The sequence below is a fragment of the Equus caballus genome, chromosome 25 (assembly GCF_041296265.1).
Source record: "Equus caballus isolate H_3958 breed thoroughbred chromosome 25, TB-T2T, whole genome shotgun sequence".
NCBI lineage: Eukaryota > Metazoa > Chordata > Mammalia > Perissodactyla > Equidae > Equus > Equus caballus.
In genome coordinates, this window is record NC_091708.1 from 44,819,426 (window position 1) to 44,847,196 (window position 27,771).

The 27,771-nt window shown below is 57.0% G+C and overlaps 1 long non-coding RNA gene across 2 annotated transcripts; it reads left to right on the plus strand.

Moving 5' to 3' along the window:
- Positions 1-364: 364 nt before the first annotated feature.
- Positions 365-27,530, plus strand: LOC138920693 (uncharacterized). 2 transcript variants are annotated; one of them, XR_011432346.1, is made up of 2 exons: positions 365-503; positions 11,503-11,996. It is a non-coding gene; the product is annotated as an uncharacterized lncRNA (long non-coding RNA). The 2 variants fall into 2 exon arrangements; XR_011432345.1 differs by lacking the exon at positions 11,503-11,996 and adding an exon at positions 26,544-27,530 and having other exon boundaries at positions 375-503.
- Positions 27,531-27,771: the final 241 nt, after the last annotated feature.

The window sequence follows — 27,771 nt, forward strand, 5'->3', positions numbered from 1 at the left end:
TGTTATAGCCTTTTGTTTGTCTGGTACATGAGATAATAAATACGGAATGTCCCCCGGGGCCACCACCGCCTTATGAGCGTTATGCTCACTTAGCCCTCACCACCAATCTGTGGTGTCACCACGACCACAATTGCCCAGTGAAAGATCTGGCCCCTTGGGCTGCTGGTGAGGACTAGCTGCTGGGTCAGCGATGACATTTCCCAACACCCCCAGTGCACGTGGGCGGAGCCATGTGGCCGAGGTCAGGCCAGCCGAACGTGGGCAGACATATGTACACAGGCCACCTTGATCCCTGGCCCATAAATGCTCCCACGCATCGCCCGCACTCTCCCTCCCTTCCTTCCTAACTGGATGTGGATGTGCCCTTGATGCTCAGAGGGACTCTGGGAAACCACACGTTGAAGACGGCAGAGCCTTTGTGAGCCTGGGGCCCTGAACAACGACCCAGCCTGGAATAGCAGGCCAGCCGCCGCCACGATCGTTGGATCTTATAAGAACAAGAGGTAAACTTTTATTTTGTAAGCCACTGAGCTCTGGGCTGCATGGATGAGCAGGGCTCAGCACACGATGGCCTGGGAGCCACGTCTGGCCTGTTGCCTGCTTTTGTGTGGACCTGAGCTGCGAATGGTTTTTCCATGTAAGGCCGGGGTGATTTCAGCTCCGCGCCAAAGCTGGGCTGGTGTGGTGGGTGTGAGCCACACGTCTCCACACGACTCCTCGGCTCTGGAATTAGCTTCTCGGTTCATGGTCCTGTGGGCTGGAGAGTTTATCCAAGGATAATAAGCATGGGCCCATGAAGTCATTGGATTCCTGGGGCCGGGTGGGCCGCAGAGAGCCCTCTGCTCCGTCTCCGTGCTGGACAGAGGGAGAGAGCGGCCCAGGGAGGGAAGGGTGTGCCAGTTTCAAAGCGACTTTGTGGTGGCATTGAGACATATTCACCATGGGAAGCCTTCCCAGCAACTACGACTACCAGACGGCCCGGCCCTAGCTCCACTTCCTCTCCAGGTCGTGGCGGCCACGTGCTTGGGTGGCTTGGGACAGGAGTGGAGGGAGGGGCTGGGCCCGGGCAGGGGTTCTTGGGGACACTGGGAGGACCAGTGCAGTGGCCCTGTCCTGCGCTGGAGGGCACCCCTTCAGACGAGGACCAACTTCTGTCCCGTGCTGGGTCCTCCTTCTCCGGGTGCCCGTGCCACCTTGCCTCTGCCCTCCTCTAGGAGGCTCCCTCAATGATCGCTTCTCTGACAACTCATTAAAAATAGTTTTTTCTTGGGGCCGGCCTCATGGCACAGTGGTTACGTGCACACGTTCTGCTTCGGCGGCTCAGGGTTCACTGGTTCGGATCCCGGGTGGGGACATGGCACCGCTTGGCAAGCCATGCTGCGGCAGGCGTCCCACATATAAAGTAGAGGAAGATCGGTACAGTTGTTAGCTCAGGGCCCGTCTTCCTCAGCGAAAGAGGAGGATTGGCGGCAGATGTTAGCTCAGGGCTAATCTTCCTTAAAAAAAAAAAAGTTTTTTCTCTACAGATAGTGTGCTCATTGTAGACAATTCAAACGGTAAAGGCAGGTTCACATCGGAGGAAAAATGGCCCCAAATCCAGACTACTGGACACAGCACCGCCCAAACCCCCAGGCCTAGAAATATGATGGATGACGTGCGCCGGCTCTGGCTTCTCACAGTCAGTGTGTGTCCCCCAGTCATTGTAACGCCACGTCTTGCTGCGAGAGGACACCATTGCTCTCTAAGGCGGGGTGGTCTCAGCACTCTCTCCTCCTCCCTCGCCTCCAGGTCCCCTCCCAGTTGGTTGGAGGGCGAGTCCCAGTCGGGGGCGAGTCCTCAGCCTCTCTGGCCCTCCCCCACTCCATGCAGGCAGAGCTGGAAGCTGAGCCGCGGTGTCCTCTGGACTCCTGGCCATCTTGCTCTCTGTCCACTCTGTGCCTGAGCGTGCTGGTCGCTGCACTGGCTTCCTGGGCCCCGGGGTGAGGCGGAGCGTGGGGACACCTCCAGATCTGGGTTTGAGCCCACTGCTTTGCTGGGGCTCCGCATCCGAGGCAGGAGCCAAAGCCCAGGTCACAGGAAGCGGGTGTCCGCGGGTCGGCGCCGCTGTCCTCACTGTCCCTCCCTCTGTGAGCAGGGATGGGCAGGGCGGGTTTAGGCGTCCCTGGGCCCCTAACAGACCGCAGAAATGCCCCGCAGCCTGATCACAGCCAGCTCTCTTTCCCCACCTGCCGCTGGAGGCACCTGGGTGGCGTTAAGGGACTGCTGCTTCGACAGCCCTCCTGGTGTCTGCCCCGCCGCTCCGGGGGGCGGCTTCCTCCGCGAGTGCTGCTAATTCCCATCAAGCGCTTCTTCCTGTATTTACACAGATTGACACACGGGCCCCGGGGCAGCCGCCCAGCCTCCATTCTCCGTCCAGGCCGGGGGTCCGCGTCCCCGCAGCGCCAGCACAGGAGCTTTCGCATCTCACTCTCCTCTTTGATTGGACAGGGGGAGGCCTGCGCGCTCCCGGGGCCCCAGGCCCTCCTCGGACGCGCAGTCACCACTGGGAGCTGGTGGCTGGGTGGCTCAGCAGGAGGTGGGCTGCTCCCGCCCCGCAGCTTTCCTCCCGGGGGCCCCCTGGGACGCCTGGCTTGCTTCGTGCGGCAGCTCCACCCCAGGCCTCCCAGGAGTCCGGTGCAGAGAGAAAGCATGGCGGCCCCCACACCTGCGACCACCTCGACCCGGAAGTGCTTCCGGGCACTTCCTCTTGCTTCCATTGGTGAGAAGGACTCACGTGGTTCCACCCAGCTGCAAGGGAGCCTGGAAACGTCCCTGGTCGGGCTGCGGCTTCCCAACAAGGAGTCTACTGCCCGGAGAGGCAGTCAGACCTTGGGTGGCCCACTGGCTGTATCTGCGGCAGGCTCCGGCCTCCACATCTTGGCCTGAGTGCACATCCTCGGGGAGATTTTAGCCATCTGTGATCTCACTCCGTTTGTGTTGATTTGATGGTCATGTGATCTGCATTTGGGGACATCTCCGGTCTGTCTTTGAACCTTTTGTGTCTTGCCTTTGGTTTCAGTGCTAGATGGGGGACAGTGGAGAGCACAGCTGAGCGCGAGGTGGCTTTGGCTAGACTGTGTGGGTAGCACGCTCCCGTCTCCCCCCAGCTGCCTGTCCTGCATTCCAGTCTGTATGTCAGCTGCACCAGGGAAGCAGACGGTGGGCGTCTGGACAGAGCCATTTTTCTGGCCAAAGCAGAAGGAAATGCTTGCAAAAGGCGGCAGATTCCTAGCACTGATGCCACCGCCCACGGGCCTGTGGCCATGGCAGACATTGCTAACTGACCACTGAGCCCAGAGGGAGCCTCTGAATCCTTCTTAACATGGTGAAAATAAAGGACGGCCAGCCCAGCAAAGGCTATTTGTTCCTAGCTTGCTGTGGCAGGGGTTCGGGTCAGTGCTCTCATTTTGGCAGAGACGCAGAGGTGAGTGGAGGAGTGGGAAAGCTCTGGAGTGGAAAGAAGGAAGCTTCCTGCTGTGCCCTGGGGAAGGGCTGTGGGCCCGGGCAGCTGGAGGAGGGCTCAGGAGAGGTGGGGCGGGCTGTGTGACTGGTGGGGGCGCACAATTTGATTTTGTCTGCCTGGTCCTAAGTTGGAAGCAAGGACAAGAATTAGGAAGCTGCAAGTTATTAATCATGTCCATTTGCAGCCGGTTGTCACAGGGGTTACTGTTGGGCTTCTTGGATCGAACTAAAGACGGCAGTCTGACTTCCTCCAAGTCTGACTTAGGGCCACCGCACTCCTGGCTGGTGACCGTAGACGGTGGGATGGTTTCCTGGGCTCGGTGCTGCAGCCCGTGGGACAGAGATCTGTGTTCACGTGTGGTCTGGCCATTGACCGTCTGCACACTCAGTCGCTCACCCGGGGGTGGGGTGGGCACTGCCTCTGGGTTGCAGGAAGCTTCCAAGATGACAGCCGTCTGCTGTTCCCACCATGAGGGGCTCGTCTCCATGCTGCACCGCACTAGACCGTTCCCTGACGATTTCCGTCTTCACTCAGCACCTGCCCCATTTCCGGCCTGTGGGAAATGCAGAAATCAAGACACGTCATGGAAAGTCCTGCCCTTGATGAGCTTACGGTCCAGCCGTAAAGAGATAATGGAACTCTTTTTTTGTGAGTGAGGAAGATTCGCCCTCAGCTAACATCCGTGCCAGCCTTCCCCCACTTTGTGTAGGGGAGGCCTCCGCAGCACGGCTGATGAGTGGAGGACGTCAGCGCCCGGGATCTGAACCCACGAACCCTGGGCTGCCGAAGTGGAGCGTGCAGAACTTGAACCACTCGGCCGCAGGGCCCGCCCTCTGGAGGTGACTGAACTCTTGAGACAGGGAACCCACTCTGTCCTAGGGTGGCCCTTCCCAAAGGAAACAAGCGGTGAAGAGGACATCCCATGATGGGAGTTGAAGGGGCAACATGAGGAGAAGACCCCAGGCTTTCAAGCCACCAACCTGGGTTCAGATCCAAACTCTGCTGCCCAAGGTCGGGGCCCCTCTTGGAGCCTGTATCCCGCTGTAAGATGGCCTGATGCCCCCTCACTCGTGCAGCTTGGGAGGGTTAAGGGTGAGCAGTGATGCCAAGAAGCTGGCGTGTGGCAGGTGCCTGAATCGGTAACTGGTTTCCTACTCGGGGCTCCAGAACCTCGGCGGCAGCAGTGAGCAGGGTCTGCTCCTCGCAGGCACTCGTGCCTCACACCCCTAGGAAGCAGGAATTTTCTCCCTCAGGATTTCGGGGGACAAGGACAGTTGCAAATGGCTGAGCCTACGCTTTAGCTTGACAGCGTGGGGAGGACACTCTGAAGTCAGTGAGATGCAGTGGCATCCAACGTTTAGAAGAGATAGCAGTGGGGACCTGAGCATAAAAGCCCAGCTCCTTCTCACCGAAGAATCTGGGGCGCCAACAGCTGATGTTGCTGAGGACAGGTGTCTGCTCCGGTCCACACCCCTCTCTTCCGTGACAGTGGTCCTGAGAGAGCAGTCTTGGGGTCAGTGGCCTGCGTGAAAATCCTGACCGCACCACCTGGGATTCCGCGCAAGTGGCTGACCCTTCAGAGCTTCCCATTTGGGAAATCGGGGTGGCGATGGTACCTGCCATGTTGGGCTGTTGGAAGAATCCACGAGAGAGCAGGTGACCAGCATTTAGCCTGAGACCCCATCAGAGTGACCGCTCAGCAAGGACAACCAAGGATCATAAGAAGCCAGAGTAGGTTTTGTTACTGTGTTTCTGCTGGTGCCACGTGGCCCCGGCCCAGCCTGAGTGCGCCGGTGAGGCTGGGGCCCTTCAACTTCATCTCACTTAAGGACTCACTGGAAGAACCTTCCAGCAGAGAATTTGTGTCTGCTTGCTTCCTCTAAGAAGCTCTGCAGAAACTGTGGCTGCCTCTTGCCTGTTCCTGGGCGTGGCTTTGCTGCCTCCTTACGCTTTCACGAGATTCTTCCCGTCTCTCTTTCCTCATTTGCATGGTGTTGTTCTGGGTCTGTGTTCTCACCGTGGATGAAGGGGCTTCATTATAATCTGAGCTACAGACAAGATCCTTCTGTGGCCAGAAGTATGGCCCCCAGGAGAGTGTCCCTCATGAGGGCTGTCATTGATTGAGCCCTGAGGAAACTCACTCACAGACATCGAGTGCCTGATTTGTGTCAGGCACAGCGCACATGTTGACGCCATGAAAGAATAGTGTTTGTTCCCTGTTTGTAGCTGAGGGAACTGGGCAGTCAGTGATAAAGTGACTTGCCATGGGTCATGGGGAGACAGAGTAGGGGAGCCATGGTTTGGACCCATGTCCAGCTCCAGGGACCCCCACTCAACTGCTCAGATGCCCTGCCCTCCTTTGTCGTAACAGTTTCACTCTCCTCGCCTCCTCTCGCCTCCCAGCCCCTCCTGCTGTGGTAGAGTAAGTGCCGGGTAAATATTTTTGTCAAATGACCGAGTTGGAGACCAGATCTTTGCTAAGCTGTGTAAAATTCTGTGCGAGCCCTCGGGGTCAGGAAAATGGGTGTCAAGGAAGGTGCTAGAGAAGCTGGGACTTGGGTTTTCTTGGAGGCTGGTTGGGGTGCCCCTGCCTGGCCACATCTGAGACGCTCCTGAGGTCTAGGCTCGTGAGAGGAGAGGTGGACCCCTACCAAAGCCCCCCACTGGTCGGCAAAGAGGGCCTATTTCCAGCACTCCAGCTGAGGCCTGCGCGGCCAGCGAGCCCAGACACGCCGCCAAAGGACTTCAGCCCGAGCACTAAGAGGCCATCCGTGTGTTTCGGGGAAGCCAGCTCACGCCCTGCCCAGCATCTGCTGCGGATTATGGATCGGTGAGTTCCCCCCCGCCGGCCCCTGAGCAGGACCGGTTTGCGTGTTCTCGAAACGGACAGTTAGGATTAAGGCGAGTTCCAGGGTTTTGTGCAATCCTTGAAGATAAGAAGTCCGGCTGGGGTTTGGAGCAGAATTCTTTGTGCTGCCAGAGCATTCCTGAGAGTCCAGAGTCACAGCGAAGCCCGGGCTTCTTGTGCGTGCTGCTCACCATGACTGGGTGGGGAGCTGGCGGGGACCTCAGAGCCCAGTGAGGAGGGCACTTCACTCGTTCATTCATTCATTCACTTAGCAGAGAGCTGTTGTATTCCTGCTCTGGGCTGGTTCCTTGCTCAGTGCTGAGAATGTATTGGTGAGAAGGAAAAAACCCAACCTGTTTCCACCCCAAAGAAGCTAGCCATGCAGAGGAGAAGGGAGGTTAAGCCAGGTACCCCGAGACTGAGTGTAATTACCAAGGTGAGAGGGAGGTGCCCTGGGCCATGGGAAGAAGTCGTGGGGCCAGAACTTGTCTCAGGGATCAGAGGGGGCTTCCTGGAGGAAGCAGCATTGGAGTCAGATTTTGATGGATGAAAAGGAGTGAGTGAGGCGGAGAGCCGGGGCCACAGCGGCCCAGGCAGAGGGGCCAGCGTGTGCTCTTTGGGAGGAGGTAGCGTGGCCAGTGGCTGGGCTCAAAGGAGGTGAGTGAGGCTGGTGCCAAGGGACTGTGGGCAACCGGGAGGCATGGGGAGGTGCGTGCGGGCAGGTTGATGAGAATGGAGAGCCGGGCTGGAGCAGGGCCTTGATCCCCGAAAGATACAGTGTTTGGGAAGGAGAAGGGAGCGTGGAAGGTCACTGTCACTGTTTGCTGACTGGAAGGCAGCGTTTCGATATTTACACCCTGTCCCAGCGGCTCCGGTGTCCAGCTGCACTGCAGCCCCAGGGAGCGACAGTTTTCAGTGGGACTAGAGTGTGGGGTGGGGACATAATCAGGTGGCATACGGTTAAGCCCCCCTGGCTGCGGGGTGAGGACCAGCTGTCGAGGACCTGCAGAGGACGTACCACCAGGGGCGAGGTTTCTGCAGCCCTCTGGGCGAGAGAAGGTGCTGGTGGCTTGGTCCAAGGTGGGTGGGTGGACGCGGAGCGGAGGGCAACGTGTCAGCCGTGGAGAAGGAAGGGAGCCACCGCCTGGGATGGGCTCGCTCTGGCTCCGCCTGGAAAGCCCGCTCTGAAGCCTCTTTTCCTGGCGCACGAGACGAATGTGCAGGGAACACAGGGGTCCCGTCACGCTGTGGATGGTGCTGAGACGCTAGCTGGGGGAACCCGGCACCTTTCCTTCTCCTTTGAGACCTCGCCGGCCCCCTCCCGCCCAGGACAGCCTGCAGGGAGGGCCCTCTGTCTGTCCGAGACTGGCCTCCCGCCACAACAGGCCCCAGACAAAGCTACGGAGGCGAGAGTTTGACTTAGGAGGCGATTTCAGGGGTCACCATGAGGCAGTCGGGGAGGGAGGCCGACCAGGTGTGCCCTGCTGAGTGGCCCCCGGGGGCTCAGCCCGCTGGGGACCGTCTGCCTTGCCCACTGAGGGGGTGAATGACCCTGTGCACTTGGCTTTTCTTGTCCCCTATTAGAGTGTCATTCTGAGGGCTTTGAGTTCTGTGCATTCAGGGACAGAGCAAGCCTCACACCAGAGGAATCCTGGAGCGAAGAAACGTGGGAGGCAGGGGTCATTATGGGGAGTGTCTGCAGGTGACCCTGGGGCAGGCAGAGGCATGTGGGGAGGGTGCCAACCGGCTGCTACAGTCCACCCCGTGCATCGTTCAAATTCCCTGAGTGCCTCCGTAGGTCCACCCTGTCTTGTCCTTGATTCTTTAGTGTGGTGGTTCTCAGCATCACCTCCCACCCAAAATAAAACCCCTCTTAATGCAAGAGAGCTGGTGGGACAAGCTGCAGCCCTGTCACCACTGTTCCTCCAGCACTGGGAGACCCCCGCCTGGCCCCCCTGCACTGGCACCTCTGCTGGCCCAGGTTGCCGCCTTGCTGTGGAGTCACCTCTGCCTTCATCCTCCAGGCTCTTCCCCCCTGCCAGGCCGTGGCTGCTGCGATTGTCCCTTTACTGTTTTCCCCGGGACGGAAGCCCCAAGAGGGGGCCCAGGACCAGGCCTCCCTGCCCCCTTACACAGAGCTCCCCAGCTCCCCAGGGAGGGCAAAGAGGCGGAAGGGAGGGCTGCCTTCCTTTGCTCGCTGCTCCGCTGCCCCGAGGAGCCGTGGTAAGCAGGCAGCAGTGTGGCAGGTTCTGTGGGCCCCTGAACAGGCTCCCTGGAGGAAGCCTCCATCCCTGGGGACCAGGACCTCTCAGCCTGCGAGTGTAAAGTCTGGGAGTGGGCACCGGACGCTTAGTGAGAAGGTCCCTCCCGCCTCCATGCCTGCTTCCCGGGCCCACGTCCTCCAACGGCTGGGATCATGGACCCGCGTAATGGCCATTAGTTCCACACATACATTGTACCTGGAAAGACAGTGGCTCAAGATATCTATCAAACGTTTTCATTTTCTCTTTTATTTAATTCACTTTTTATCAAGATGAAATTCACAGAATATACAATTATCTACTTTAAAGCGAACAATTCGGTGGCACTTAGTGCACTCACAGTGTCGTGCGACTGCCACCTCTCTCTAGTTCTCTACAGTGTTTTCATCACCCCGGGAGGACAGCCCCTCCCCGTAACAGTCACTCCCTGTGCCCCCTCTTCCCACCTCCCAGCGACCCCCTGTCTGCTTTCTGTTTCTGTGATTTGCTTGTGCTGGATGCTTCGTACGCAGGGGGTCACACGACGCATGGCCTGGTGCCTGGCCTCTTTCATGGAGTACAATGTTTTCAAGGTCATCCGTGCTGTGGCGCGCACCAGCACATCACTGCTTTTTACGCTGGGCTGATGCTCCACAGTGTGGATAGACCGCATTTTATTCATCCGTCATCTGTCGCCGGGTGTTCGGGCTGTTTCCACCTTCTGTCTGCTACACGCTGTATCTCGAAGGACAGTGTCCTGACTCCACAGAGGTCAGCGTCCAGCCGAGGCATTCACTAAGTCATTCAGGAGCCTCTTCATATTTTGTCAGGCTGGTTGGTTCTGGGCGACAAGGTATAAGACAGGACCAGTGGGTCTTGGGGCCATGGTCCCATTGTCACACCTCCTTCGTTGTAATGAGGACCCGTTGGCTTGAGGAAACGTTGTGCCGGATCCTGTGTAAATGAGGTACTCTGGGAGCCCTTGGTGAGTGCAGTTGGCAGAGACCGTGTGGACACAGGGAAGGCAAACCCGTGCCTGGACCAGTGATCAGTGCAGGAAGGCGAATTCCTCCAGGGTGGAAGGTCTGGTGGGTTCTGATACACCTGCCTTGTCGCAGGATGCCCGTTGGTACGTGGAGTAACGCACCCTATCCAGGGCTCAGAGTTGGTCTGTGCTGCTGATGGTTGCATGCTCAGCAGAGGCAGAAGCTAGAGCAGCCTTGAGAGGAACGCAAGGTTGCTGGGCGGTGTGCAGCCCCCAACCCTGACCGTGCTGCTCTGCTCGTGTGCTCATCGTTCAAGCTCTGGGTGTGGGGAGAGAGGCTGGCTGACCCTCACTGGGCGAGCGTCCTGTCTTCCTGGCCGGGTTCACACCAGCCCCCCAGAGACCATTGCCTGCAGAGAAGGCACTGGACGACAGTTCACTCATCGGGAGCCCGCCTCTCCCCAAGACCTCTTGGTCTCCGACCTTCCAACACCGTCCCTTCCAAGCCACTTGCTCCTGCCCTGGAGTCATTGTTTACCCTAATCTCCTGCCACCTCTCCCTCCATACAACCTCGATGGCAGATGTCCTGCCTGAAGCTCTGTCTTCCAGGGCCACCCGCAGTGAGCAGGGCTGAAGCTGGTGGGTGCTGTGGTCTTGACACGCACGAGTCACTGGGAAGCCAGCGGTGGGGTCAGTGGGAAATCACACGCTAGGAAAACAGGGACTGCGTGTGGAAAATGTAGGCCGAGTGGGCCTGCCGTGGAGGAGATGGAGAATAGTGTTAACTACCACTGAGGTTTGCCATTTCTTGAATGGTGCAAACCCACAACTATTTTTTTATTGTTTGGTAATGCTTTCAAAATTTTGCAGTAGACCCAGTCAGCAGCAGCAAGCAGAAAACGTGAAAGTCATGCTTAGTAAAATGCTGAATTTTCGTTTCGTTTTCTCAGGAGAGTGGGTGGACGTTTAACTTGTGTAAGGTGGGTGCTAACGTTGCCATCCAGCCGGGCAGCAGTGACGGGACTGAGCGCCTGAGACCAGGGGCCTCGGCGTTGCGCGGGTCGCTGGTTCCGTGGAGAGGCCTGAAGACACGGCGCAGGCGCCGCGCAGAAGGCGCGTTTCCACGGGACTCTGTGAGGCCCGCGGTCCTTCAGGGTAGACGTCTGTTCTTTGAAATTAATTTTGCTTGTTTTTCATTCCGATCTTTCTTGTGCACGTATTCTCAGAGGAACTTTGAAAGCCACTGAGCAATGCCTGTTGGTGTCATCAATAGTTTCACAGGAAATCAGTCACATTAATTCCAAGAACGTTTTGATTTTTTTCCATCCAGCTGATGAAATATAGGTAAAGCATCTAGAAGTTTCTTCCACCAAATGTGAGGCGTCTGACGTACTGTCAATATTACTGTAAATTCAGTAAAAAACAAACAAAAAACACCTTCAGTGTTGACCTTTTGTTTGTTTTGAAGGTGACACCAGAAGACAGATTTTGGAGGATGACAGCACTTTGGTTAAAAATACAATAAATTGACCAAATTAAGAACCCTGTTACTATCGGGAACTGACTGTGGGGCTCGCAAACTCCTAACTGCATTTAAAGCAGCTGGATGTGCAGCCAGCAGACACAGGAGGTGTGGTTCTCAAGGTCCAGATGGCGTTATGCACACGCAGGAGAGCTGGGCTGCCAAGTCTGTTCCAAAGGTGACGCGTGGTGACAGAATGCCCTCAGCCCAGCAGGAGCCCTGTCGTTTGCTGCCTGTTTTCAGAGATGTTTTTGCCATTGAAGAATGACCCACGACGACGCCGAACACTTTTGAAAATGAGTTTCTAAATTTTGGTTGCATTTTATTTAAATTTATTTGGAGAGTTTTGATTAAACTATTTGACAAATGCAGTGCCAAAGCACTTGACTTTTGTGTCTTTTCAGAACGGTCGTGACTGAGAACAGAGCTTGCAGTCGAGTGCGCTGACGCTTATCCTGATGAGCAGGGAGGGGACAGGACAGCTGTGACGCTCAGGGCTCCCCCGCGTGCAGATCTGACTTCAGACTTGTGTGACGGTGCTTTGGAAAATCCGACTTGTGGGAAGAGTGTTTTGATGGTGCTTTTAGGCTTGGTTGGATAAAGTTATATTCTGAAACTAAATGGAACAGAACTGAGACGGAATTCAACACGCAGAGACAACCTACCCGAAATTTGCCCTTTGAATAGATGTCCTGAAGAAAGACCCGAATACAGCACCTGGGAGAGTATTGGGGATGAAATATTTACACATTTAAGCTAAACAAAAACAACAAACAATCCTCAGATGTGAATACCCTCCACCCAGCAGAAATTTCTCCAAGCTTATCAGATAGCTCAGTGTCGATCAAGAGTATATTTGTATGTTTTCGCAAGTAAAAATCTATGGTTTACAGAGAAAGGGCTATTGAGGGCCTCAAGAATTTCTAATTAATTAACATCAGTTTGAATGATTTGCCAGCAATGTCATGAAAAAAAAAAAAAAGACCAAATTGAAATAAACACCAGTGACAAGTATTAGAGACCCAGGCCGCCGAGCTGCTGAGTGGGAAGGGGTGATGCAACGTTCCAGGGATAATAGATATAAGCGTCATTTCCTTTTGCTGTGATGTGCATAGATCTGCTTTCACCGTTTAGGAAGCATTTTACTTTTGAAAATGGTCTTTGAGTAGAACTATTTTACGGGGCCTCCATTATAAGCCAGCCAACTTGTAGGTGAGATATGCATGGCTGGCCTTTGGAACTTCATCGTTCGCGTCCTGGCACTTAGTGGCGTCCTGTGCAGGGGATGAATCCTCGTGTCACCCCAGCTCGGGGCGAGGGAGAGTGCTGGCCCGCCATCGTCACTCTTCGGATTGTCTTGGCAGCACTCGCCCCTTACACCCTCTCTCCTTCCTTCTCGCTGGTGCCCATGTCTGCGCCGTTGGCCCCAGGAGGACAGGCCCCTTCAGGTCAGACTCGCTCCTCGCTGTGTCCCTGCCGCCAGGACCTGCCAGCCCAGAGCACAGTCTCCAGACGTTTTGATGAATTAATGAACGAACGAATGAATGATTAGGCTGCGACCCTCCCACCTCAGGCTGCCTCTTGGCCTGGGACCCTCTCCCTTCTCTGCCTTCCCGGTCACCCCTCCTCCTTGACCCCCACCCCAGCCCCAGCCCAGCATACTTCCTGGCGCCCTCACGGCCTCCTGCTGGTGGGCTCTGGCTTCGGAGCCCTCTCACGGTTTCCAGCTATAATCAGGCTAATGACACCCGGTTTGTGAGCTGGCCTGTCAGTCGGGGTCTTCAGGGAATGGCCTTTCTTTCACCCCCACGCCCGTGCGGAACCCCTCCCAGCCCCTGGGGGACGACTTGGGCAGATCCCATGGGCTTTGGGGCCCTTGGGGTGTGGCTCACCAGGGGTATTTAGGAGTCTAGACCAATCTGAATCAAAACCCCCCTCAGCTTCAGCACCCTCCGCCCCCCAACAAGGCATGTCAGGGCTGGGGGGTTTGGACCCCCCGGATTCGGGGAAGGAGGGTCTGCTGGCTGCGCGCAGCCCTCCTCGGCTGCTCCTGCCACGTGGGGGCCATATGTGGCTCTGTCCCTGTCGCTGGCGACCCACCCCCCTTAGAAGGACAGCTCCTGCAGGGGTGGGTTTTGTGGGTTCTTCCTTGATTCCCCCCAACAGGGCCTGTGCCTCCTGGTGCAGATCCTGACACCCCCAGGGGGCCGGCTCTCATCATGCCCCCAGCCGGACTCTTTCCACAGGGTCACAGTGGGGTCCGGAGAGGACCTGGGGGGATGAGGGCTCAGTCAAGGCCCAGGGTCAAGCAAGCATTTGAAGGCCAGCTGTGTGGCTGGGATGCCACCACCCGCCTCTGGGCACAGATGCGCCAGCCCCCCCCGTCTGCCCTGCAAACCCAGGCAGGTCACCATGGGTCTCTCCTTCTCTGGGCTCCAGTGGGACTCAACTTCTGCTCCCTCCTTGTGCAAGGAGCAGGCTCAGGCCCAGACGTGGGGAGAAGGTGGCGGGCCACCTTTGGTTGCTCCAGAGCGGCTGCATGACCCACTCTGAGCTTCTGGTGACAGATAAGCATACTGGCTGCAGCCAGCAGGGTTTCATGGAGGGGCCTCAGGTGTGAGGAGGGGATGCAGGGAGAGGCCGGCCCAGGCCTGAGCGGCCCACCTTGGTCTGTCTGTCTCATATGGGGGAGCCTGGGGAAGACTTTACTCCCAGGAAGAGCCCTGGGCACGGGCCTGGTCGATCAGAGAGGATGGACGAGGAGTGTGGCCGTGAGCGTGGCCACGGGGCCTGGACCAGCCTGGCTCTTTCCTGCCCTTCAGACCCCCAGCTACCCCAGGCTCCTGCCGCCGCTGCAGATGGTGGGGCTGGAGCCGAGAGGCCCACTAGGGCCCGGGGGCCTCAGGAGGTGCAGAGCTGCCTGGTGGAGGGCAGGAGGTGGGGACGTGGCGTCTGCAGCGCTTGCTGGCCGGCCTCATCCGTGGGAGGCCCGGCAGGCTGACTCATCGGGAGCTGAGAGCTGAGCGCGGGATGGGGCCCAGCTGTTCTCAGGCCTGGGGGATATCCTTGTGTTATTGCAAACGGAGCGGGGAGGAGGGAGCGTTACTCACAGCCGGCTCCCCCGCCTGCTGACCTCCCTGGGAAAGCCTGTCTCAGGCTGCAGGGCGCTGCACTACGGGGTGGCCCGGGCATGGACACGGCCATCCCCATGTCCAGCCTGCATTGCCTGAAAGGGAGGAGTTTCCGGGGACACACCCGAGCCTTTCAGTGCTGAAGCCGGCAGAGTCCTGGGCACACGGGACAGTGGGTCCCCCAGTTGGGGCTGCGTAGCTGGAGGACACTCACCGTCCCTCCTGGTACAGCGGCCTGGGCTGGGGAAACCGAGGCTCACAGGGATGAGGGGGCAGGCCCAAGGTCCCGAGTTTTCTGAGTCTAGACCACTGCTGTTCGTACTGAGGGCCACAGTCCAGCCCAGGTGGCAGCTGCCTGGCAGGGAGCCAGACCCCACCCCTATGAGTGGCGCTACTTCCCCACTGGCTGGAGGCAGCCTCCGGAACCTCCTGCTCCCAGCACCTGACGGCCATTTCCACCTGATCAGACGTGGTGGGCTATGCGACACTGGGGCCAGACGAGGGTGTTCAGAGGCCCAGTCCTTCAGGGCCGGAGGATCCCCCACCCCACACTGAGCAGTCAATGCCCAGCCTCGGATCCTAGACGTCCCTTTCCACACCCAAGCTCCCTGTTTGGGACGCCCTCCCCACACCTGCCTCCCCTTGCCGTTTTTCCCCTCCCACCTCCCTCGCTAAGCTTCTGGTGACTCAGGCCCATCGCTGCCTCGGTCCAACCTCCGTCTCCATCACCCCTTCTCCGTCCCTCGGGGTCTTCTCTTCTTATAAGGACGCAGGTCATGGGATGTAGGGTCCACCCTAATCCAGGATGAGCTCATCTCCATCCTTAGCTAATTCCATCTGCAAAGACCCCATTTCCCACAAGTTCACACTCTGAGGTTCTGGGTTGACGTGAATTTTGGAGGACGCTATTCAACCCACCACGTAGGAAGACGCAAAGTTAAGCAGACAGTGCAAGACGCGCAGAGCCCTTCCGCGTCCTAGTTACTGCTCTCTGGCGTGTAGGTGTGTTAACACTATCAGGTTGCATTTTAACACACAAGACTCCTGTTTTTATACCTTCGGTGCTCGTTTAGATGCACCCACCTTTTCTACCCACTCTCTATGCTCACCTTGTCTTCTTCCACGCAGTCCTTCCATCTGGAGCCTCGTGAGACCTCGCCGGGAATTCACCCTGTTGGACTCCCTGCGGAGAGAGTCTGCCGTGCTGAACTCTCTGTTTTGATTGTTCTGAAAATGTCTTTGCTTTGCCCTCGTTCTTGGAAAGCATTTTCGCTGGGTATTTTCTTTCAGCTCATCGAAGATGTCATTTCATGGGCTTCTGGTTTTCATTCCTGCGTTCGACGAGCCAGCCTTCAGTGCTGGTCTGTGGAGAGTAGCTGCCTCTTTCTTTGGCTGCTTTACACACACTACTCTTTTTTTCCGCAGTTTCACTAAGATGGGTCTAGACACGGACTCTTTTTTGTTCATCCTACTTGGGGTTCCTTGGGCTTTTTGGGGGTCCCCTCAGTGCCCCCCTGTTTCTCTGCTCACCTTCCGGAACGTGGCTGGACCTGTCAGACCACCCTGCTCTTCCCTCCACGTCTCTGGACTCCTCGTGTTTCCCACCTTCTTGCCTCACTGTGCAGCCCGCCCTGTAACGTCTCTGACCCACTCTGTTCGTCACTGCTCCTTCAGTTGAATTGAATACACTAAGAAAATAAAAATTCAATAAATAATTTTAATGATTATGTTTTCATATTTCCAGCTTTCTACTTGGGTTTACCGTATCAGTTCACTTTTAATACTTTTCCCTTTATCATAGATTTTTCAATCTGGCTTTTATTTCTTTAAGCTTAACAGAAACATAGTCGTTTTATCACGTCTGATTTTTCCGGTATCTGAGTTCTCTGGGTCAGTTTCTGCTGCTTCCTCTCCTGTTTCTCACATGTTGGGTTTTGCTCCCTTTTCCACTTGTGCCGAGACCTGCTCGTCGTCCTTAGCACATAATTTGTGGGGCTCTTCGAGGCCTCGGGCGAAGGTGAATTCCAGCGGGGAGGGTTTGCATTTGGTTGTTCTGGGTCTGGCCGCTGTAGACCTGGGGGCCACTGTAGTCTAAATTCATTGACGAGGCTCCGTGGAGTCAGCAGGAGCTGTGGGGCTGCCGCAGAGCTGACTGTGGCCCCGATTTCCAGGGAGACGTCCCTCTCCACCCCAGCCCCGTGCTCTGCACTGAGGCAGCTTACCCCGGGGTCCCCGAGGTGGGGCGTATGTGGGTCTGTCCTGGTTCACCTGCGTCCTGAGGGTGGGGCTCTCTGTGCTCCTGGCTCTGTGAGGAGGGCCTCCTGTGGGTCTCCAGGACGAGCAGGCGGGGGCTGCGGTCTCTCTGCCTTGCATGAGGCCATTGAAACCCCAGGTCCCTTTGGTTTTGCCACAAGCTCTCAAGAGCGCTTTCAGGCCCTGAGCACATCTCTGCGGGCCTGGCCGCCCCCCCCCCCCCCCCCCCCGCTGGATTGTGGCTTCTTTATTCCTCACTATCTTGGCACCTCTTTGCTTTAGAGATGTTTTTCAGCATGTTTGTTCCTCAGTGAGACCTTGGTCTGATCACCCTTCCCCATCCTTTCACCAGAAATGCAAGGGAAGGGCAGGTCTCCATTCCACTTCCTCACCTCCCGCGTCCTGGTTGTCAGGGAGGCAGACCAGCTCGGTCTGAAAATACACTCGCCGTGCCGCCCACCGCACGTCCAGGCCCCTTCTCCTCTTACCTGCTCTCAGAAATAAGCTCCTCGCTGCTCCCCAGGGCCATTCGGGGTCCCCGACAGCCAGAGATCTTTGGAAAACACACGCCAGGTCCCACGCTTTGCGGCTGAAGGTCCTCCGTGGCTCCCCGCAGCACCGAGGGCGAGCCGGAGCTCCTGTGCAGCCTCTCCAGCTCGCACGCACATGATCCGGCCCCGTCTCTCCCCCCCCCCCCCCCCCGCTCACCAGCCCCTGGCCACTTTAGCCCTCTTGCCACGCCGCGCCCCTGCCAAGCTCACTCCCTCCTCACGTCCTTTCCCTGAGACCCGGAAGGTTCTTCAAGGATCCGTCTCATCATTCAAGTCGCTTCCCAAACCTCCCCTCGTCAGAAAGGCCTTCCCCGACCAGTCCTTCCAGAAGCCCCGCCGTCCTCTGGCCCCTCCTGCCTGTCTTCTTCATCCGTCTTCGCCTTCCTCTTCTTCATGTGATAGCACGAATCGCCGACTGCAGTCAGGTTGGCACACCCGCTCTGCACTTGTCGGGCTCCTTCCCCATCCAGAGCGCAGGCTCGTTGGCTTCGAGCCCTCAGCGCCTGTACTTAGTAGGTGCTCAATAAATGCTTGTGGATGAATGAATGCTCTTGGCCCCTCTGCACACTGCTCAGAGGCAGGAGGAACGGGGCGTAGACAGAAGCCATGGCCTCTGGTTTCCGAATAGACTTTCGGTAGAAGGGGTTAGAGGCCGGGGGCGGGGGGCGTTTACAGACTCGGTGCTTGAGGCTTAATCCACACCCTCCCCTTGTCAAGAAAAATTATTATTATTTTTTCTAAGTTTGTGCCTTTTGACCCCCTTCACCCATTTCCCGCACCCCCACCCCCCCGCCTCTGGCAACCACCAATCTGTTCTCTGTATCTATGAGCTTGTTTTTTTCAGATCCCACATATAAGTGAGACCATACAGATTTTGTCTTTCTCTGTCCAACTTACTTCACTTAGCATAATGCCCCCAAGGTCCATCCACGCTCTCACAAATAGCAGGATTTCCTTCTTGTTTATGGCTGAATAATATTCCATTGTATGTGTTCCCCACATTTTCTTTATGCGTTCGTCGATCGATGGACACGTAGATTGTTTCCATGTCTATCGTGACTAATGCTGCAGTGAGCAGCTATCTTTTCAAGCTGGGGTTTTCATTCCTTTCAGATAAATGCCCAGAAGTGAAATCGCAGGATCACATGGTAGTTCTATTTTTAATTTTTGAGGAAACTCCATGCTGTTTTCCATAGTGGCTGCACCAGTTTGCATTCTCACCCACTGTGCACAAGGGTTCCCTTTTCTCCACATCCTCGCCGCCGACACTTGTTAGTTCTTGTCTTTTTGATAAGAGCCATTCTGATGGGCGCGAGGTGACATCTCATTGTGGTTTGATTTGCATTTCCCTAATGATTAGTGATGTTGAGCCCTTCTTCATGTACTTGTCTGTCTTCTTCGGAAAAATGTCTGTTCGGTTCCCCTGCCTACTTTTAAAATGGGTTACTTGGTTTCTTTGCTATTGAGCTGTGTGAGTTCTTTCTACATTTTGGATATTCACCCCTTGTCAGATACAGGGTTTGCAAACATCCTCTCCCATTCAGTAGGTTACCTTTTTGTTTTGTTGGCGGTTTCCTTTGTCGTATAGAAGCTCTGGAGTTTGATGTAGTCCTACTTGTTTATTTTTGCTTTTGGTGTCAAATCTGAAAAATCGTCATCCAGACCTATGTCAAGGAGCTTACCGCCGATGTTTTCTTCTAGGAGCTTTATGGTTTCAGGTCTTACATGCAAGTCTTTAATCCATTTTGAGTTGACTTTTGTGTATGGTATAAGAAAGTGGTCCCGTTTCATTCTTTTGCATGTGGCTGTCCAGTTTTCCCAACTCCCTTTATTGAAGAGCCTATCCTTTCCCGTCGTATATTCTTGGCTCCTTTGTTGTAAATTAACTGACCATATACGTGTGGGTTTCTTTCTAGGCTTTCTGTTCTGTTCAATTCATCTGTGTCTGTTTTCATGCCAGTACCATACCGTTTCGATTACCATAGCTTTGTAATGTAGTTTGAAATCAGGAAGCATGATGCCTCCAGCTTTGCTCTTCTTTCTCAAGATTGCAGTGGCTGTTCGAGGTCTTTTATGGTTCCATACAAATTTTAGCGTTGTTTGTTGTATTTCTGTGGGGAATGCCGTTGGAGTTTTGGTGGGGATTGCACTGGGTCTGCAGACGGCTCTGGGGAGCATGGACTAAATTTTAGCAATATTAATTCTTCCAATCCATGGACACGGAATGTCTCTCCACTTACTTGTGTCTTCTTCAGTTTCTTTTATCAGTGTCAAGAAAAACTATTTAAAGCTTGAAAATGAGGGGAGAAACCTATCCTTTCTGAGTCCTGCTGGGTCATCGTTTGGCAGGAGCTGGCTTGTCTAGAGAAAGGAACCTGTTTGACTTTGCTGCTGACTGTGGATTTAGGATTCGGACTTGGTGAAGTTAGGTTAACCTGTAGGTTTGTGTCTGGCAGAGAAGGTCACCCCAAGGTGACAGTTCTGTTGCCCGTGGGACCCTGCCCTGCTCTCCTCTGTCTCCGCACACGTGTTTCAGAGCACTGTCCTGTCCTCACACCGCTCTGTGGCCTGGTTTTACCCTCCTACTGGTTGCTGTGTGAATGACACAATAAGTTGTCAATGCAAATTCATCCTGTGTGTGTAGGACAGTTGAGCTTGTCACTTTCTGAAAATCATACTCCGACAGTGTCACAGACCGGTGGGCAACCGCGGCTGTGTGCTGTGCTGTGGCCGCGTGCTGGCCTTCAGTCTCTTGTCAGACCAGATGCCCCGCCTCCCGTCAGCTGTGTGTCCTTGGGCAGCTTGCCTAGCCCCTCTGGGCTCCAGCTGCCCCATTACAGTGGGCCCATAATGCCATTAGTCTAAGTTTCTTACATGGACTAGATGAGATCCAAGAAAGCTCTTCAGGAACAATTATAATAAAATGATAATAATAAGCTGTCAGTCTCCGTGCATCTCCACTGCCAGAGGGAAGGCCCCACTTAAAACCGGGGGGCCAAACAGACACCCCTGGCCCCAGCACCTGCTGGATCCTGACAAGTGGGTGATCCTCACGGCTGTGCTCCTGGATGCCACCGCCCCAGGCCTCTTATCTGCAGCTGGCTCTTGGTTGTTGCAGTTTTTCACACAGCTGTACTGAGATATAATTCACACACTGTACAATTCGCCCATTTAACGCTTACACTGCAACGGCTCTGGTACCCTCACAGACCCGTGCAACCACCGCTGCATTCAATTTTAGAACTGTTCCCTGGCCCCCAGCAACCACTCGTCTGCCTTTTCTGGATTTGCCTCTCCTGGACGTTTCATGTCCATACGGTCTTTGGTGACTCCTGGAGCCCACGGGGGGCAGCAGAAGCCCCATGAAGGTGACCCACCAGACTCCCGCCCAGAGCTCGGGGACAGGCTGGTGGCCTCTCATGCATCCCGTGAGTGTTTCCTGAGCACCAGCCCATGCTGGGCACTGTGTTGGGGGCTGGGGGACGGCAGTGACCAGGATGCGCACAGTACCCACCCTGTTGGCCGAGCGCAGGGGGAGCAGCAGCAGACGACCATTACAGCTCGGTGGGGTGGGGACCGTGATGGGCAGCTGTTCTGGCACCTCTGGTCACCCTGGGCCCACTCAGTGGTGGGCTGCTCTCAAGGTGCCCCCCCCAAGGCTGGTCCTGGCCTGGGACCTTCCATCTGTTTCCACTTAGCCGCCTCCCGGGCCAGGGTGATGTCATCGCAGCCCTGGGCCTGGCGGGGGCTGGCGGCCGGCCACATGACAGCTCGACTGGGAGCCCGGCTAATGAGGAGGGGCCTTGGCGGGGCTGCTGCTCTCCCCCTAGAGCCGCCGCCTGGCCTCGGGTCCCGGCCTGAGCCGATGGCCGCGCAGGGGGCCCTGGTGGGGCCCTGTCCTGGAGAGGGCGGCCCAGCTCCCGCTACCTGGGGGCCCACCGCGCCACACTCATAGGTGGGCAGCAGGCCGGCCAGCACAGCTCCTCGCCGGGGCCCAGGCCTGGCTGCACGGGGCCACTGCTCGCCCCTGTGCTGGGGTACCTGCTCCTGTGGCCAGGGGACGTAGGACAGGGAGCCACGGGACCTCCTCAGGGCCAACTGTATCTGCCGCTGGGGGCTTCAGGAGGGCCCACATATCTTGCACCACAATGTGACACGCACAGAAAAAGGCGGTGAGGCTACGAGGTGCAGAGCCCTCAGTGGGGAAACTGAGGCTGCAGGAAGCTGAGCATTCTTGCCAGAGAGGCCTGAGATCGTGGTCTCCGGCCCTCGTGCCCGCGGGCCCTGACTCCGGAGTTATGAGTGGACAGTTAGTGACCACTCCACCCCGTGCTGGGCTCAGAGTCCACCCAGGGAAGCAGGTCATCACATTTAACCTTCCCAGTGTTGCTGTCTCCATTCTACAGATGAGGATACTGAGGCCAGAGACATCAGAGCCAGAGCTGAGCCTTGAAACTGTGGCCAGCTGACCCCTAGGTGCACTCTTGGCCTCTACCCCCTCACTCGGACTGGGTCGGGGCAGGGAGCCCTGGACACGCACTGTGTGCTGTCTCCTCTCCTTACAAAGAGGGTGACACCTTTCAGTGGCTTGCTGGCCTGGGGGCCACACAAGAGTCGGGAGAGGACAGAGTGAGGGGGCTGAGCCCCAACAGGTCACAGTGCCCCCCGATGAGCACCAGGTCTGGGGGAGGTTGCCAAAGCCACAGCCCAGCTTCGGGGAATGTGAACTGGGGCAGGCGGGAAGACGGCCACCATCCCCAGGGCCTTCCCCTGGAGAGCAACCCTTCCTCTCACCTCTGTGCTGCCCTGGTGGGCAACAGGTTTGCTTACGCTCCTGCTGAAGGTAAGTGGCCTCTCCCTGGTGCCCGCTCCAACCTCTGCGGGGCTTTCCGTGGAGCGGGCCCTAATGCAGCGTGATGGAGGTCCTGCCCAGGCCTCAGGTAGGGAGCTGCACCCGTGGCCAGGTGCACAGCACCCCTGCCACACTCGACTGGGCCTCTCGGCATGCCCTTTTACTTACATGTGTTTTTATCCCCTAAAATAACTGCCATTTGCATTTGTGTGACACCTTCTAGGTGGCTTTTTCTGTGTGTGTCACATTGTGGTCGTCCTGGTGGACGCACCTCTCTTGTTCTGTTCTTTAGTTGACATTATCCCATGGCGAGCCCCTCGGGGCTTCTTCTCCATGTCATCTTAGATGTCGGTGGGGTATGGCATCGGGCAGACATTCCCCAGACTTCCCAGTCCCCAGTGCTGTGCATTTAGTTACTGTGAATTTGTCACCGTTCCAAATGATACTGCTAAGAACATCTCTGTGTGCTGAGCTTCCCACACACCCATTTTTTTAAAATGATTTTTTCCTGGTGGCTGGCCCAGTGGCGCAGCAGTTAAGTGCGCACGTTCCGCTTTGGCAGCCCAGGGTTCGTGGGTTCAGATCCCGGGTGCGGACATGGCACCGCTTGGCACGCCATGCTGTGGTAGGCATCCCACGTATAAAGTAGAGGAAGATGGGCACGGATGTTAGCTCAGGGCCAGTCTTCCTCAGCAAAAAGAGGAAGATTGGCAGCAGTTAGCTCAGGGCTAATCTTCCTCAAAATAAATAATTTTTTTCCTTAGGACGATTGAAAGGGTATGAGCCTCCATCTGCCTCTCGCTGTGTACTCGTGGACCTCAGGGTGTCCTGGATCCACATCCGTCACAACCCTGGGCTCCTCTGTTTGGCTCTTGACACAGACTCACAGCTGCTTTCCTGTGCCCAACCCGCCGTGCGCCCCAGCCTCGGGGGCGCCTCCTGCCCTCTGACCTGCTCGGCTTTGTTGAGTGTCTTCCTCGTGTTTGAACTATTAACAGAGAAACGATCCTACCTTCTTTCCCTCAGAAGGGCTAAAATGTCCCCCGCGTCCCCTGCCTTCTCAATTTGGGTAAACGCCCCCCTGGGTCCACCATCAGCCTTGCTCCCTCCCCACCCCACCCTGATCGCGAGGAAGACCAAGAACACGGCTTTGGGGCAGCCCTGGGTCTGAGTCCTGCTCTTCTTTTCTGGTGAGAAGCACAACCTGGGAGCCTCAGCAAGTGGGAGGACCCCCTCCTGGGGTGGGCATGCCGTGCCGGAGCTGGTGGTGCCGAGCGCCGAGGGCTCCGATGCCCCGTGACCCTCCGCGGCACCATGGGCCCAGCAAAGCCAGTGCACATTGGTTGGTTCCCAAAGCCCCAGGGCTGGGAGGAGCACCCAGGCTCTGTAGGCTTCGGGAGGTGAGGAAGAGGCGGTGAAAGGTGACCCCAGCTCCAGAGGAGGTCAGCTGGTGGAGGACCAAGTCCCTGGCCCTCTGGGGCAGCCCCTTCCTGTCCTGAGAACTTCCGCCCCGGTGGCTGCAGCTGGCGGGAGCTGTGGGGCTGGGCCTGCCCGGGCTGCCCCGTCTTGGGTGCTGCCACCTCCAGCTGCTGCTGCTCTTGCCGCCCTGGGCTGGACCCCGGCGCGGATCCTTGCTGGAACCCAGTCCTCGGGCTGCTGCCCAAGTCGGGATGCTCCCCATCTCCCCATCCTGCGGCACCTTCATCTCTGACTTGCGGCTTCCAGAACTGGGAGAGAAGAAATGTCTGTTGTTTGAAGCCCCCAGCTTGTGGCCCTTTGTCACAGCAGCCACAGGACATTAACGCACCAAGCCAGCCAACTGTAGCTGTCTCATGTGCGGCTCCCCAGGGGCCTGTGTAGTAGGTGCTTTTAGGAAGCCCATTTTACAGAGCAGCAAACAGGGACTGAGAGATGCTAGGGGACCTGCCCAGGGCACTCAGCCTGGAAGAGGGATGCTGGGTTCCATCCCGGTCTGTCTGATCCTAGGGCGATGCTCTCAGCCTGTTCTGCCTGTGCATTTCACACCTGGTGTAGGGTGGGTGATGGGGCTCCCTCCTGCTTCCTCTGTACATTTGGGCGTGCCTCCCACTGGCTTGTCCCTCAGCCCTGCTTCTCTTTCCACTCCAGCTTCCCCAGATCAGGGGGCTGCATCTTCTCTCTGTGCCGCTGAGGTCACGGCTCCTGGCACTAAGCAGCCGAGACACAAACCTGAGCTGCTGGCTTCCCGTTGTGGGCCGGGACAACATGGAGGGCCGGGTGGGATGGTCTGGAGGGCCAGGTGGTGGCTCTGGGGAGGCTCCCACTCCCATCTGGGCCCTGGGTTACCCTGCCCTCTGTGTGTCTGTGTGACGGCCGCAGGCCTGGCCTCGGACCTCTGGGGGCCGCATCTGAGCAGATCTGAGGATCTGTGGAATTTCCTAAGCTCTGCCTGGTTCTGTTGATCAGAGGACCTGGCGGGGTCTGCTTCGAGGGCCAAGCTCCAAAACTCTCCCACACCCATGGAATTCCAAATAAAAAGAGCGCTAAGCCATAAAATAAGTGGGAGCCTGTCTAAGGGAGTTTGGTTTTGCCTAAAATGTTGTTTTTCCCTCCAGAGATCCTTGCTACTCGCATTTTGCCCATTTACTTTTGGGTGTGCAGGCACGTGCCTGCTCCGCCTCCTGGGGACCACCTGTGCCCTCGTCGCCCAGGGCGAGGCCCATGGAGCTCCCAAGGGAGCGGCCCGGGGAGGAGCTTTGCTCCCTTCTCTGCCTGCAGATGATTTTCCGGGAGCCCATCTCAAGCCGGGGTCTGCTCTCCATCCTCTTTCTTCTGGCCTTCTCTTCACTCCCCCCTGCCCCCCCCCCATTTTTTTTAATTATGAAAGTTTTCAAACATTCAACATTTCAAACAAAACTGGAAAAAAATAGAACCACGGTCACCCCTGTGGCCACCAGTCAGGCTCGACAATGATTCCACGGTTCTCCTGGCTCCCTCCTCGCGGGGTGGCAGGGCCAGCGGCACCCTCGGCCGAAGGCTGCAGCTCCTCTCAGGGCGCCCCGTGCCGTGTCACCACCCCTGCTCCCTGCCCTCTTCAGACCTGAGTGGGGGTCAGCAGCTCCCACCAGGGCTGGCACCCTCCCGGGTCTCCATCTCCGAGGCCAGACTATTTGTAACTAGTCCCTTCATGTGACGGCCTCAGCTACCCAGTCGAACTGTGCCTTCTGTCTGGATCCTGACTCACGGCTGTGTGAGTCTCCTCCTCTCCCTCTCCTCCTCCTGCCCCTCCTCCCTCCTCCCCTCCTCCTCCTGCCCCTCCTCCCTCCTGCCCCTCCTCCCTCCTCCTCCTCCTCCCTCCTCCCCTCCTCCCTCCTGCCCCTCCTCCCTCCTCCCCTCCTCCTCCTGCCCCTCCTCCCTCCTGCCTCTTCCCCCTCCTCCTGCCCCTCCTCCTCCTGCCCCCCTCCTGCCCTCCTCCCTCCTGCCCCTCCTCCCTCCTCCCCTCCTCATTCTGCCTCCTCTTTCTTCCTTCTCCTCCTTCCAATCCTCCTCCTCTTTCCTCCTCCTTCCTCCCCATCCTCCTCCTCTTTCCCTTCCCTCCTCCCCTTCCTCCTTCTTCCTTCTCCTCCCCCTCCTCCTCCTTTCTGGCCCAACAACCAGTTGACAGAAAGTTGCAGACATCATGACACTTTACCTCCAAACACTTCAGCATTCTTCTCTTAAAAATAAGGACCGTTTCCTTCCCACACTCAACTCCTTCCTGGCCCCTAGGAAACCTGGCAACCTGCTTCCGCTGTCTACTGTCCAGGCCGCAGTTCACTCCCTCACGTTCAAAGTGCACCCTATGTCGTTTGACATGTTGGACACGGGACATGGTTTCACGTACCACATCTGGTTCCGTCTCTGACGGGTTCTCTGGGGCCCCCCCACCCAGCTCGTGTTTTCCCACGACACGGCTCACAGATGGTTTGGAGACCGAGTGGGCTGCCTGGTAGACTATCTTGCCTGGATTTCCTTGGGTGTCATTTTCCTTGTCCCCGCCCCCTTATTTCACGCTAAAGGCTGGATTCAGTTGGAGTGAAGGTTTTTGGGAAGATGCTGCCTGTTCCATCCCGGCACTTCGTGCCGCATGGCGTCCTGGGCCCTGGGGCCGTTCCAGCGCTGGCGGGCTCCTTCCAGCAACATGTGAGCCAGGCTCCTTGGCTGGGCCGGGAGCCACTGGGGCCCAGCTCGCTCCTTCCCGCCTTGCCGCAAGGGAGGCCTGGTGTTGCCAAGGCGTGGGGGCGACAGGGCTGAGGCCACCCTGTGGCAGCTCTGCTGGACACCCAGTGACACTGCCTGGTGCCTTGAGCATGGCCCGCACCATCCTGGGTGGGCCCGGTGATTGCAGAGTGACCTCATTTCTTCTCTGGTTCCCCCAAGCAGTGGAGGGGACGGACACTGTCCAGCTGCTTCTGGCCCATTGGACCTTCAGTCTAAGAGCCCAGGCCTTGTCCCGGGGCAGTGGGCTGGGGAGTTCCCGTTTGGCCTCATGCTTCCTGTGGCCTCATGGGCACTCCTGACCAGACTTAATGACCAAATCACAGGTGAAACGCAGCTTCACGGGGTGGGAGGGTCAGCAGCTATCTCCATCTCCCCGTCCTCTCCCATTCACTCCCTTCCCCCTCTGCCTCCTCCTCCAGGGAGCCAGCCTGGATTCAGACATGCTGCAGGAGAAGGCAGAACCCGGGTCTCTCATCCAAGACCTCTCATCGCAAAGCTTCAGGAAGGGCAGGCTGAGATGCGCTGCCCAGATGGCAGCCCCGAGCTGCAGCCCAGGACGAAATCACGGTGTCCGAATCCCAGCCTCGAGCCCCAGCCAGCGCTGCTCAGATGTTTCCACTCAGTGTTTGGCAAAGATGCTGCGAGGGGAACAGCGGAGAAAGGCAGCCACTCGGGAGGGGTGGGGCAGGGGGGGCTCTACCCTCCAGGCAGCTGCTGCGGGGGCCTCCACAGGGTCTCCTCCGACCGGCCCTGGCCCACCATGGGCAGGCAGCAGAGTGCAGGGCAGAGCTGGACTGCTCCCGGACGCCAGCTCACGGCCATGTCCTCTTGGCAGTGGTCAGTGGTATGACACAGAGCCCCTCCACAGAACCAAGGGGACAAAACTTTAGGGTGTAACCAAGGGATGCAGAGAATCTGGAGTCTGTGGCAGCTCTGGGGACGTCGGCCGCCACTGAGGGGCCTGGCGCACGGGAGCTGGGGGTTGGGGGCGTCTGTGGAAAGAAGTCCTCGTTGCCAAAATTCAGGAAGAGCCGGACAACCAGACCGATGCTGCCTGGAAACCCGCGGTGCAGCCTTTTCCCCATCGTGCGTTTTCAGGGGGATCATGGGTTTGGAAGAACCTAAATTTAATCCTTTCAATTCAGGTCTTTTCTTAGTGGAAATATTGCCTCCTTCCCTGAGGATCTGAGGGAGCTCACGGGAAACACAGGGAGTGAAATATGAAAGTGTGAATACACTAGAAACTCAGGGCCAAATGTTCTGGAACCCGGTCGTGATGATGGTTGCACAACATTGTGACTTTACTGAACTCCCCTGAATTGTACACTTTAAAGTGGTTAAAATGGTCAATTTTATGTTATGCGTATTTTACCACAATAATAATGAAAAAAAAAGTTAAAACAAAACGAAACTCAGGAACAGGGAAAACTGTAACTGGAGCGGGGAGAAATGGAAGCCGGGTCCGAGCCAACAGGGCTTCTCGGCTGACGGAACACGGCTGTGGTTTGCGCTGCACTCCTCCGCCGGCCGCCAAAGGGAAAGAAAACCCCGTTCACGTTCATTCCGAAAATATAAACTGAGCCCCTCCCGTGTGTCGGGACCTGCATGGGGACACGATGCTGGCGACGATGAGATGAAAAGGGTCCC